Genomic DNA, 14513 nt, shown 5'->3' on the forward strand with positions numbered 1-14513 from the left:
CTAAAGTAATCCTTTGATGTTTTTATTGGAATGACACTAAATAACTGAAATTAATACAGACAATATTGTTATTCTTGTTATATTATTATGATTCAACCATGAAGAACTAATCTCTCTACAATTTTTAGGTCTTTTTTCTATAAAATATGTTTTGTATTCATATTTACCTAGTTCTTATGCCTTAGTAGTGTTAAAGGGAAATTAGCAGAAGCAAGAGCAATGCTACAAACCAGGAGCAGGAGAGCAAGATTCCAGAACTCTGGAGAAGTGACAGGCAGTTTTTTCTTTTGAGAGAGACAATTAAGCAGCCAGGAGTGGAGTTTCTGTCTGGTTCTTCTAGAGTAGACCTAGAGATCTAGAAATTCTCTCTGCTGTGGTTTTCCTTGTGATTCTGCCTATCCCTGTGAATCCTATTGATTCTGAGAGTGATTTCCAACAAAACTGCTCAATACTCCAGAGGACAACTGTCAGTGAGACCCTTCCTTTGAACCCTGTTCCTGCTACCTTCAATTTCTTCCCATTTTATATATTAACTAAGGGGGTTTAATTTAACTAGTTGTAGGAAGTAGATTTGTAGGAAGAGAAGTATTAGATAGTGTGGGTTAACAACTTGATTTGGGGTTTGGATAGATCTTCCCAATTCCCTCCCCTTCCTTCCCTTATCTTAAAATAAACTATTATTTTAGTTATATTTATATATATATGTATATATATTATTTCAGTTTACTTATTTCAGTAGCTAGTCTCTCAAATTTCTGTCTATTCTATAGTTATTTTGAATGAGTTTTCTCTTTCTAGCTCTTCTTTCTGGGTCCCTTCACTACATTTATATTTTGATCTCAGAATAGTGTTCTCCATTAAAGAATTTGTTTTATTTTCCAAGGATATACTTGGGGGATATATTTCATGATTCTTTTATTAAAACTTTGTTCTATAATATTTTGAACTGTATACTGAAAGCCAAGGAGGTGGTCTTAGAACTTTGAGAGGTATTAGGAATAGATCATCACAAGTGAGAAAATCTTTTGCTTTTTCCAAGACTTAAGAGTCACACACACACACACACACACACACACACACACACACACACACACACGTATGTAGAAGTTATACCCATATAAATGCTCTAATCAGTTATATGGCACCATTTTCTCACATATAATACCTACTGGACAAGCTAATTTAGGTTTAAGATATTCTGTGGGTCTTTATCTACTCAGAAATAACTCACTCACTCACAAGTAACTCACAATTCCCCAGTGATATGTTTACTCTTACTTGTTAGCAGAGGAAACAATTCAAGATAAAGCTACCTAATGAAATATTGTGGTAATAAAAGCAGCAATAAAATATTTTACCTATAAATCTGAAGGAAACTCTCTTACTACTAAAGATACTAGTAGTGGGAGGAGTGGACACATCTAGGGAACACACAACGTAGAGAAAAGGTGTGGACAGGATATAAGCAAGAAGGGGCATAATGTGGCTAAGTGGACAGAATGTTGGACTTGATATTAGAAATTCTACATTCAGATCCTTCATCTGATGCTCACTAGTTGTGTGATTATGAGCAAGCCTCTTAAGCTCTCTAAACTTCAGTTTTGTCATCTATAACATGGGTAAAATAATATCTATAATATCTACCTAATAGGGATTGAAGTTATTTGAGAAGGAATAAAATATATATGTATATTTTAGGAACCATAAAGATAGGGACCTACTCATATTTATTCTTTTCATAATAAAATTACAGATTTAGAGCTGATAGGGCCTTAGGTAATATAAGACCTACCCCCACTTATTTTATAGATAAGAAAGTGAGATCCATAGAAGTTTGACTTATCCAAGGTCACATAGATAATAAAACTTCCCGGTCTGTGAGAAGTTTTAAGGTAGGAAAATAGAAACAGGATAGAAGTTTTGGATCCCACGAAGGGCGTGAAAGAGTCAACCTTTGATATATGAATAAATGAGTCAGTAATCAATTATTAATATTCGGGAGCCACAGCCCTGCTCCGACCACTGGACGTTACTATTAAGGCTATTCCCATCCAATGATCCCAATTTAACACTGCACTGGTCAAAGGATAATACTAGCTCAGTAGGAAAGGAGATTAGAAACTAAAGGAGTTAGATAATGCTAGGTATTAGCATTGGAAAAGAGAGAGAGACAGGAAGGTCTGACCGAAGGGCCAGGCCTCAGGGAAAAAGATAGAGAGGAGAGAGAAAGGGGAGAAGTTGCTCCTTGGCAAACCTGTTGATGTCCTCGAAGTGGGAGGAGCTGGCTGCGTCCCTTTCTTTTATTCTCTTTGATACACAAATGAGCTCAATACATATTGATAAGTTACATGATGCCTCAATACATATAGATGAGTTACATAGTGTATTGCCATTGGATAATTGCAAATTATGACAAGGTGAAGGTGGGGTTATTATCCTCAGGTGAGTGAGACAAAGGGAAGCAAGGTTTCGCCCCCTAACTTCAGCCACACTGGGAATAGAGTTCATTGCCATGCGCAGAATGGCCATGTGCTCACTCACAATCCTTGTCTCTCTATAATACCTATGGGCTGGACTGCTACAGATAACAACTGGCCAAGCCAATATTTGAATCAGGTGTTCTGATTTCTCATCTAGTGATCTTTCTACCATACTACATGCTGAATCAACACTGGTTGAATAATTAATGTAAAAGAGAACCAGTGGATCTAATTTCTTCCATCTATCAAAAAGCCTTTGACAAAATTCCATATTGATGGCAAAAAAAAAAAAGCATCATTTAGGTCATAATGGGATTGGTTGGTATGGGAACTTAGCAAATCATTGGAAACTCGAGTAAGGTAGGAACAAATGGGTTCTTCTCCAGCTGGTGAGTGGGAATTATAGGTCTCGGTGTTTATAAACATGTATAAAAATGATCTGTAGAATACTTTGTAAAATTTCCAAGTTTGCTTATATTAGAAGGGTAAAACAAAAAGCAAGACTTTTATTATAATTTTGTTTTTGTAGCAGTCCACCCCTATCTAGGGACAAGGGAAACAGTTAGAAGGTACAGAGGGGCTTAGAAGAGAGCATGCTCAGTCTTGCGCATGGCTAGGAAAGCCTCTGACCCTTGACCCCAGCTTTCCCCAGGTGAAGCGGGAAAACAGGTTTCTTTGTGTTCACCTGGCTAAGATAAACCACACCTATACCTTGTCGTTAACCAATGATAATCATCCCTATGTATCGTGTATATTTGCATATCAAAGACATTAAAAACAGAGCCACAGCAATCTCCACCCTCTCTCGCTCTCTTGGATCTCAGCTCTCACTGATGCCTGTCCTGGCTGGAGCTTGGCCTCTGGCCAAGCTCCATCTTTAATTCCTTTCCTTCTCTATCTCTCTCACCTGGGACCTGGCCTTCGGCCAGGCACTTTCTTTTCTCTATTGTCTCTCCAACCTGTGTGGTATTAAATTTGGATCACTGGGTGGGATTAGCCTTTTGGAAAGAGGTCCAGACTGATCGGGGTTCTGCTGTGGCTCCATTATAATCAATAAGGCCTGGTTTTCTGACTCACTTCTGCCATCTCATATCTATAACTTGGCTCCGCCACGCCCCTCGCAGTATCCAAAACTTCTATCCTTCCTCTATCTTCCTATCTTGTGGCTTCACGCTGGTTCGGGAAGCCACAGTTTTTAACTTTACATATGAAAAGGTACCTCCAAGAGGCAAAAACTCTGAGAGGAAAACAGGAAGAAGAACACAACACCATGGAAACAGAATGGCTGCCAGATGTCTTTATGCCATGTCAAAAGGAGAAAGGGTTTTTCAGGATGCTTAATGCTTTTTTGAAGAAGCTGATTGGTGCTTTCAACTTCAGCTTTCCCTTCACTCTTTTTAATCAGTATAGTAGATTTTTGGGTCTAGGATGGCAAATGATCATCCAAACTAGGGCTTAAAGCTGACCTCCACATACTATGGCAGCCAATTACTAATATTGCTTATAGCAGGTGGGAGGTAAGGGTAGGAGGGAGTCTTACTTAGATGTATTTTATTGGTTTCCCATCTCTGATGCCAATCAATGAATTAATCAATAATACTTATGGAATACCAACTATGGATCAGGCAATGCTCAAGATACTGGGTCCATAGAACCAAAGATAAAACAGTACTTGCCCTCAAGGAGTTTATATTCTTTCAGGGAAGATGATATGTAGAAAAGTAAATATATAGAAAATAAATAGATTGTGTTTGGGAAAGGGGAAACCCTAGTAGTTAGAGGGAGGGGATCAAGAAAAGCTTCATGTATAGATTGGCACTTAAGATGAACTTCAAAGGAAACTAGAAATACTAAGAGGCATAAGAAGAGAGTTCATAGGAGGCAGTTGGGTAGCTCAGTGGAATGAGAGCCAGGCCTAGAGACAGGAGGTCCTAGGTTCAAATCTGGCCTCAGACACTTCCTAGCTGTGTGACCCTGGGCAAGTCACTTGACCCCCATTGCCTAGCCCTTACCACTCTTCTGCCTTGGAGCCAATACACAGTATTGATGCCAAGACAGAAGGTAAGGGTTTAAAAAAAAAGAGAGAGAGTTTCATGTCACAAGCAAAGAAACACCAACTAACAAAGGTATATATGGTCCAAGGAATTTTCTAGAGTGGAAATTTTAAGGTATAAAAAAATTCTAGAAAACAGAAATGGTGCCAGGCAGAGGAAGTGGACATGTCTGAGGTAAAGACAGTACCAAAAAAATTTGGTCCAAAACACAAGGTTTTCTTGGACTATAAATTCTTTCCACTTACTGAAATATGGAGGCTGAAGGAAAATCTTACAAAGTCTTTTATGCAGGTACAAAAAAAGATGAAAGTCAAATGATATATTTAAAGGAATGGACTTCACACACACACACACACACACACACACACACACACATGCAAGTCACATTCCTAGAGCACAGCTGGCTATATCTCAGTCAGCCAATGACATTTATTAAAGTGCCTACTAGGTGCCAGGCACTCTGCTAAACATTGGGGACCCCAAAAGAGGCAAAAGATAGTTCCACTCTCAAGGAGCTCACAGTCTAATGGGGGAGAAAACAAGCAAAGAAATATGTACAAACCAGCAATACAAGATAAATAGGAAGCAACTGCCAGAAGGAAGGCACTAGAATTAAGAGGAGTTGAGGAAGGCCACCAATAAAAAATGAGATTTTAGTTGAGAGGTCAATAGTCAGTCTGGAGAAGATAAGAGTGTTCCAGGCACATGGGGGATAGCCAAAGAAAATGCCTAGAACCTAGAAATGGAGTGTCTTGTTCATGAAACAGCCAGTAGGCCAGTGTCACATCTCCCCTCAAGATTATAAAAATACCTTTGAGGAACTGTGGGGTACTTCTCATGTTATCAGCTTGAAATTCCCATCAGTTTTGTTCCCCTCAATATCATCACCAATGATTAGTGCCCTAGTATCAGTTATAACTAAATAGTATCTCCTCATCCTTGATAAATACTTAATATAAATGTGTTCCTATAATGAGATATTTATTGATAAGAAATAGAATGAAGAGTATAAGTACTTCTCCCTGGATGGGGGGGATGATCTCCCTCAACTCCCTTGGGTCAGCTTAAAGTGGTTACTACTAAACATTCATCCCACCAAGCTTACATCTAGGTGTGGCATAGCTATTAGGTAATCCTTGTTATAGAACATGACATCTTGGTAGACGGAACTTCATCACTGGGAGTTTCCACACCAATGAAGTTACAAGTTCAGATTTAAGATATACATACTTTACATACATACCTAACAAGTTCTCAGTTATAACTTTTTAGATTCTGCCTAGATTACACCAGTGCAAATGGCCAACAAAACACAAGATATTAGATAATAGAAAAATAAACCCAAACCTTATGTTTATAAAAAAAATCAGTCTAAACCTAGGATTCTATCATTAATCCTAGCCAAAACTGATGATGAAGAATACAATGGAACAGGGAAAAGCTCTGAAGAGGAGATTTAATATGAAAAGGATATGGGGATTGCTATATGAATTGGAGAAGATTAAGATTTAGTAGGAAATTCAGATGTTGAGAGGAAATATGCTTAATCAACCAGTCAGTCAACAAGTAATAACTAGGTACCCATTAAGTGTCAGGCACAGGCTTACCCCTAGGATCCTGAAGGAATTTAAATAGAATGTGGTCTTCCCCTTCTTTGGGAAGTGGAGTATAGTAGGGTAAGCCTGTCCAGGGAAGGTAGGCAGCCAATGACTCCTGTAAAGAGATATGCTAGCGGGCAGCTGGGTGGCTCAGTGGATTGAGAGCCGGGCCTAGAGAGGGGAAGTCCTAGGTTCAGATCTGACCTCAGACCCTTCCTAGTTGTGTGACCTTTAGCAAGTTACTTAACCCCCACTGCCTAGCCCTGTGATGGCAAACCTATGACTCATGTACACACATAGTCATTTTCAATGACATATAGCAGCATGCAGGCTCAGTAGGGCAGGCAGGCTTGTGGGTAGCAGCTGCTGCTCTAGCTCCACCCTCAGGCCGGAAGGCTGGGGAGGGGTGGAAGGGGCCCAGCAGGAGCCTCCAGCCCATATATAATGGAGGAGTGCCTGGAACCAATCACCAGACACTTTTAGCACCCTGAAAAATATAGCAATGCCTTTACTCATGATTTTTCCCTCTATGTACTTTTGTGAGACCTTATTCTCAGTGTTAAATAATGTCAAAACCAACAAAAGAAACAGATTGACAGATGAAATTAGTAGCACTTGCTTGGGCTTGAAGTATACAAAAGACCAACCTTCAATTGAAGATTTAGCCAATGAAATTCAGCAACAAAAAAGTCACTAATAGGCAGGTTAGTTAAAGAATTCCCCCTCACCCTCACTTATCTTAGTTTGGGACACCCCACACAAGTTAAATAATATCAAAACCAACAAAAGAAACCAACTGACAGATGAACAAAGAAGTCACTAAGTTAAATAATTAGTTTTTGGTTTACTAAATACAGTTACATATTACAATTATACATTTTTTGTTAAATTACAAATATCAAAAAATTATGGGTTTTTTCTTGAAGTGACATATCACCCAAGTTATGCTCAGTTTTTTGGTGAATTTTGACATACCAAGCTCAAAAGGTTGCCCATCACAGGTCTAACCCTTACCACTCTTGTGCCTTGGAACCAATACAAAATATTGATTCTAAGACAAAAGGTAAGGGTTAAAAAAAAAAAAGATACTGCAGTAGGGAGCTCATCCATTATACATTATATTAGAACTATCTTAATTCTTATGTATTGAAGAAACATAAAAAGAGACTTCTATGAGGATTAAGTCTGGCGAAGAATTTGTTTTCCTATCACAATTGGAGAGAAACTGGGAAACAGTGAGATGAGGGATAGAAAGACTTTTTTGGATGAAGTCTTGATGTTTTCCTTTAGAAGATTTTTGAGAAGAAACTTTAGTTGGTGTCTCTAGAGAAACTAAATGTATACAATTGGATTTTCAGAACTTATGGAAAAGTCATCTGCCCTTCATTACAATGAAAGTCTAACGTGAATCTGATTTGGATCTTTTGCACAATTGAAAATGATTTTAAAAATTATATGTGTATTTGGTTTTTATTGATTTAGTTTTAATAAATCATGTTAAGTTATCGTAATATATATGTATTTGTTTGTAAGAGATTTACTATATAGAGAAGAGTAAAATTAGTCATTGGGAAATGAGATTTCTCTAAGTTTCTTAAATAATATTTAATGAACTGTGGTGGAAGCTTAAGCTTAATTAATGAGAAAGCTGTCATAGTTTTACTAATTAGGAAAAAAACATCCAAATACACACTTTCTCAAGCTCAGGATAACAAAACCAAGTATTTATCTTTCCTCACAATTCCACCTCTATTTCAAACTTCCCTTTTTCTTGTAGGGATCCCCTATTTTTCCAGTCATAGAGATGTTACAACTTTAATGTTGTCTTGAAATCTTCACTCTCTTTCACCTAACATTAATTCTGTTGCCAAGTCATCATATATTCCTCTACACTTTCATATTAGTCCTCTCTCCCAACTCTCATGACTTACCACCACGGTTCATGTCCTCATCCCCTTTCCCTCTTACTGTTGTTCAGTTGTTTCAGCCATGTCAAACAGGTTAAGTGACTTGTCCAGGATCACACAGCTTGTAAATGTCTGAGGCCAAATTTGAATTCAGGAAGCTGTCTTCCTGATTTGGGGCCCACCACTGTGCAGTCTAGTCACACTCCCTTCCCTTTCCTTAGATTAGTGCAATAACTTACTAATTGTTCTCCTGCTTTAAGTCTCTCCCCTTTCTAATCCATCCTTTACACAGCTGCCTATGATTTTCCAAAATTGTAGGTCTGATCATGTCACTTCCTTGTACTTCTTCATTAATTCCCAGTGACTCCCTGTATCCTCTAGGATCAATTATAAGCTCCTGTTTGTTTAGCATTTAAAGCTCTTTATGACCTGTGAATGCAGCCTTTATACATTTACTACACATTATTCCCCTTCATGTACTCTCCAATTCATTCAAACTGGTCTTCTTGCTCCTTTCTGTCTCTGGGTTTCTGCACTGGATATTCCTCCTGTCTGGAATGAATTACCATCTCCTCTTCACCTCTTGGAATCCCTGGTTTCCATCAAGACATAGCTCAGAGCCACCTTCTACTGGACGCCTTTTTTCTAGCTGTCAATGCCTACTCCCAAAGGTTCCCTTATACTTACATTACATTATGTGTTTTGTATATATTTAGGTAGCAAACTATGCAGGAGTTGACTGCACTTACACGTCAGCCCTCTGTCTGTGACTTACATTTAGTTGTATTTAATCATGTATAATTTAACTATATTTAAGCAGAATTTGGGTGCATGAAGAGTCTTGTAACAATCAAGGAAATAATGGATGTCAGATGAACCTCAGTCTTATCTGAAAAGTACAAAGGAAGGTCGAACACACACAGTTTGGTTTAATATCAATCACAACAGGGAAATGAGGAGAAGGGAAGAGAGTTAAGAGGGAGAATGATCACAGGGAGGGGATGGTACAAACACAATAAACTTCCTGACACTGAAGAAAGAAAAGAAAGAACTAGAATATAAGTGGCATGGGCATCGTACTCCCCAAACCCAGGCAAACTGCAAGCAGGGAAATTCCTTTACTCCCTTCAGTCCTCATGACTCCTAGCCCAAGAACATCTGATAACTTCTATAAGACCCTGAGATTATTATCATCTTTAGATCATCCATTAGATTTGAGATGGATTTAGAGATGTACCTCCAGGTGATACCATTGGGTTGTTTCTCAGACATCTAGCTGTCCCCTAAACTATAAGGGTCTTCAGCAGACCCTGGTCAGATGACCACCACCACCCCCCACACACACACACACCACCAAAAGTCTGAGTGTTTACCACTCTAGAATCATGTCCATACCATGACACAACATCACGTCCCCACTGGTGTAAAAAGTATATAATCCCTAGAATTGGTGGATTCTGGGAGCAGCCTTTCATCTTGCTGTTCCACCTATACTATCCTCCTGGCCAGTTTCAACATTACTTTCTTTGTTTTTTTTTTTTAATCCTTACCTTCTGTCAATACTGTATATTGGTTCCAAGGCAGAAGAGTGGTAAGGGCTAGGCAATGGGGGTTAAGTGACTTGCCCAGGGTCACACAGCTAGGAAGTGTCTGAGGCCAGATTTGAATCTAGGACCTCCCATCCCTAGGCCTGACTCTTAATCCACTGAGCTACTCAGCTGCCCCCATCAACATTACTTTCTAAATTAATAAATTTTTCTTTTTATTTTTAAGCTAAGTTTTGGAGCCTTGTGTTCTTGCAAAAGTTATCCTTCCTGAACCCCAGGGGTTCACCTCTAGTACCCCACAACATAAGGGCTAACTTAAGTTGCCTCAGTTGGGGAATGGATGAACAAACTGTGGTATCTGAATATAATTTTAATATCCAACATGGAATCTAGAAGCCCCCAAACTTGTAGCCTAGAAAGATTAAAAGAACCCCAGTTTACTTGGCTTAAGGGTGAAGGCTCCTGGTTTGACCTTATCACTTGAGAGTTCCTCCCTGAGGGAAAGTCCTACTTCACTAATCTCAGACCAACAATAGACTTTAAGAGGTTCCATATCTCTTTTGTCCCAATGGTTTCTCCCCCTAGGCTAAAGTCCTTTACTGGTGGTCTGGCCCTTGGTTGGGTCTTTCCCTTTTGGGTCCATGTAAAGCATTCACCCCTCACTGTGATTCCTGGCTGAAACTCCTCATTTTCCTTTGTTACCATTGTAAAATCAATCTTCTATCCCTCTCATTATCAGCCCCCATGTTCCACCTAGAAAGGTATTTAAGCTCCCCAACTTTAATGGCTCTTTGGAAATGTCAATCTCTCAAGTCTGGCACTCCCAGGGCTCCATGTCCAGAGCGGCCAGAGTTCAATCCTCGATTCTGTGCAGTCGTGTGGGGGCAGTTCTGTGTTGAGGCCTACTATTGCATTGAACCCCTTTCCCTTGATTAAAGAGTGGTTTTTAACTATTTGATAGTTCTGTGTTTTTTCCCAGTCAACACTCCAGAAGAAATGACAAAAGAGAAGATTTTAGAGTCCTATCGTATGCCCTAATATAGAGTGAGAACTATTTCTACAAGGACTGCAACACTGGAAAGAAATAAACAGAAATGCCTAAGAATTTTGAACAATAATTTCGACCATCCATGTCACCACCAGAAACCCTATCCTGAAGCACGACGTGACCTAACTTTTGCCAGATAGAAAATCCACCCAAGATGCAGAGACATGCTTTTTTTCCTTTTTTAACATGGCCTTCATGTGAATTCATTTTGCTTAATTTGGCTTATTTGTCCCAGGAGTTCTTTGCTTTTTCTCTCAGTCTTTAATTCAAGTCAGAACCAGTAAAAGGGTAGGAATAGAGATGCCACAGATAGCAGGGCAGCTTTAAAAGTGACTGTAAATTTGGATCCATCTTATTTTTCACCAGCCCCTGGGAGTGCCACCGACTCAGGATGGGCTCCGAGGAACAAAAGAACTTGGGGAACCTATATGCCACTCTAGGTGACCTGGGGGCTTTAGGATTAGAGGGACAGTTGATTGACTTTACAATGGTAAGAAAGGAAAATGAAGAGTTCCAGACAGGAATAATAGTGAGGGGCTGGGGCCCTACAATGGACACAAAAGGGAAAGACTCAGCCTAGGGCTGGGTCACCTTGGTCATGGACCTTAGCCTAGGGGGAAGAAACCATTGGGACAAAAGGGATGTTTAATATTGGATGGGATTAGCTGTTCCCACCCAAACTACCAGGAAGCTCACTGTCTGATGAAGAGGGACCTTCCCTCAGGGGGAAACCTCTCCTGTGACAAGGTCAAAACCTGGGGTTTCTACACTCAAACTAAATAAACTGGGGATCTCTAGATTTCCATGTTGACAAGTATTTAAGTTCAGATTTTTTTTAAAGAATTAAGAAATTATTAATAACATTGGGATAGCACTTTCAGTTGAGTGATGAGTTTGAAGCCAGTTTACAAAGCATGGAGAATAAATGAAAAAGAGCACAACTGTTTTAGGAATTTGAGAAAGGAAGCAGAGTTTTAATATGACAAAATGCTTAAACGGATGATGGTCTAGTATAGGTTTGATTTGGTTTTTTAGGACGACTGAGAATTGGGAATGCATAATGGCAAAGAGGGTAGGAAGAGTGATTGAGAAGTATGTTTTTTCTCATTTACAGGAGTTGGCCTAGCCAAGAACAAGGACTAGCTTCCACATAGTCTGAAACTGAAAGGGGGTGGGGCGAGAGATAGGGAGAGAGGGAAAGAAGAAGAGAGGGGCACAGACAGACAGACAGACAGACAGACAGACAGGCAGGCAGGCAGAGACAGAGAGGTGATATCAAGGAGCCTTTCTGAAATCACCAGAAGGCAGTACACCAATTCTTTTGAAGGAGATTCAGTGCAGTAAGAACAGAAGAGGTACAGAGTGAAGAAGTTGCATTACAGTTTGGGGCCCTTGTGTTTCAGAACAGTGCAAATCTCTCTTAAAGAGTGTCTCCTCCTCTTGCTGTCTTACACTTCCCTTTATATCCTAGTTTCTTCATCAGTAAAAATAAATAGTTGTACAGGCTAATTTCTACAGTTCCTTCCAGGTTGAAAAGTGTGAATTTTTTCTTTCTCTCTTCCTTTTATTCCAAAAGTTCCATAAATTTGGAGGATAGTGGGGAGGACCTCCATAATTATATCCTAATTCAAATGGACTAGATGACCTCCTTTCAAATCCTGAATCCCACTTTACTTGGATATTTCAGCAAATGGGAGTGTAACAGATTTTCTGGAAGGCAGTTGAATGCATTCCTTACACTTTTAAAGCTAATGACTCTCAATGTTATGCAGATGAAAGAATGGCCCAGTCTAGGCCCAGAAAGACAATCTGGTTGATTCAGGGAAAAGAAAAGGTTGGTTCAGGTATAATCTGGGTATTGAAATGGGGAAATTTATCCCTTAAAAGAAAATAGATATCATTGTGTTTATTCTTAGCTCCCTGAAACAAATATTTAGTAGAAGCCTAGATGTACTGGACTTATGTAGATTCTGGGGCTACAATGTAAAAGACTGGGAAAAAAGACACATTTATTCTGGCCCTCCAGTAGTTTACTGTTTGATAGGCATGTGGCCTGTATATAAATACAGAGATACAAAATATAAAGTGCTAAGGGTTTTAGGAATATAATATATGGTCTCCATATGTATATATGTATAAATCCTGATAATCACATCCTAGATGTGCCTAAATGATTTAATTTCTAATCTAAAAGATGAAGTAACCACTTTAAATGTCCCATTCATTTTGCCAGTATCTCAATTTCCCAACAATTTTGCTTTTCCCCTTTCTGTGCTGAGCCTTTTTGCAGAACACAGCTCTAAATTGGGGAAAGTAGAATAAACAAAATATACTTGTATGGGTAAAAAAGTGGAGAGCTAATTGTGTGGAAATTACAAGTTGGAAAATTAAGCATTAAGGGTGAAAAAAGGGGTTTAAGTGGTTGTGTTAAATTTATAAAGTTAAAGCTAACCAGGCCCTAATACCATTCCAAAATCCCCTACAGTATTTCTTTTTATTATTTACAGTAAGAAACCAAATATTCCACTTAAAATCTTGAACTATTTCTTCAATGGCATAAAAGCAGTTTAGGCAAATTCTCTTAAAGTCAGGCCACTAACCAAAGCTGGTAGGGGAGAAAGGCTGGTCTTTCCTTTCTACCTTTAGCCTCAGATCCCAGTCATACTTTAGGTTTCCTCAATGGGCAGGTAGACACAGGTAGGTCCTATGTCGTTTAACCTCTTTGGGTTTAATGAGCAGGGTTATACTAGATGGCACTGAAATTCTCTTTAAGCTTTCAAACTATGAGCCTATATTCCTATGAATATGTGTTGTAGTTGCTACTAGTTATACCAAATGAAATCCTTGAACTAGCATGCCTAAAGACAACTTCACTCCCAATCTGTCACTCATGTCTTGGCAAACACTGTTCCTCTCCCCTCTGCTTTTTTTTAGTCCTTTGGCTGCTCTCCTATTTCTTTCTCTCATACTTCTGGTTCGGCCCATTCCTGGAAGCTTCACAATACTTTCTGAATTATATTAATCTGGGCAGCCACAAATAAAACCCTTGGCATATCACGAAAACAAACAAACAAAAACACCTTGGGGTTTAATCCCTGCTCTCAATACCAACCCAGATCTGCCATCTGCCATCTGGTGGCTTTGTGAATTATAAGTGTTCTTTTATTTCCCTGCCCCTTGGGGGGGGGGGGGGAGGAATGACTCCAGAAGGCTCTGTAGGGAACTTTCATTCATTCATTCAATAAGAATTTATTAAATGCCTACTATATACCTGGCATTGTACTAAATTCAGGGGATACATAGGCAAAAATTAAATGATTCCCCATCTCATTGAGCTTGTATTGTATTGGGGGAAACAATATATACAAGTAAGTGTAGCGGGGAGTGAAATGGCTGCAAGGATAGGTTCAGGGCAGGGATGAAACTACAGTAGAGGTTAGAAGACAAGGATGAGATTTTGTTAGTCCCCTGAGTTGACCCATCACCATTTTAGCTTATTATTGATTTAATCCATTGGAAAGATTTCTGGGACTTTTTTCCAACCAGATTTCTAGACTGCCATTCCATGAGTCTTTATGTATTTCTGAGATTAAACAAGCTCAAAAGACTATGAGTTCTCAGTGGCACAAGCAATTTCTCAGCCATTTGCTACTTGTTGTGGCCATCCAAGCTGGATGATGTATAGGATCAGCTTTGACAAATCCTGAAGTAGTGAACTGTGGACTTGGAATGGAGAAAGAATCATGAAATTGTGGTGACTGAGGGATACTAGGAGCACCAGCAAAACAGTACTATATAAGAAGTAAATAAAAGTAATTAGAGGGTAATATAATCAGGGCATCAAGAAAAACCTTTGTAGAAGGGGGCACTGACCTTTGA

The 14513-nt window shown here is 39.2% G+C and overlaps 1 long non-coding RNA gene across 1 annotated transcript; it reads left to right on the plus strand.

The window, feature by feature from the left end:
• Positions 1–2822: 2822 nt before the first annotated feature.
• LOC103106526 (uncharacterized) lies at positions 2823–10840 on the plus strand. Its single transcript, XR_472645.2, has 2 exons — positions 2823–2869; positions 10566–10840. It is a non-coding gene; the product is annotated as an uncharacterized LOC103106526 (long non-coding RNA).
• Positions 10841–14513: the final 3673 nt, after the last annotated feature.

The sequence above is a fragment of the Monodelphis domestica genome, chromosome 5, assembly GCF_027887165.1.
Source record: "Monodelphis domestica isolate mMonDom1 chromosome 5, mMonDom1.pri, whole genome shotgun sequence".
NCBI classification, from domain to species: domain Eukaryota; kingdom Metazoa; phylum Chordata; class Mammalia; order Didelphimorphia; family Didelphidae; genus Monodelphis; species Monodelphis domestica.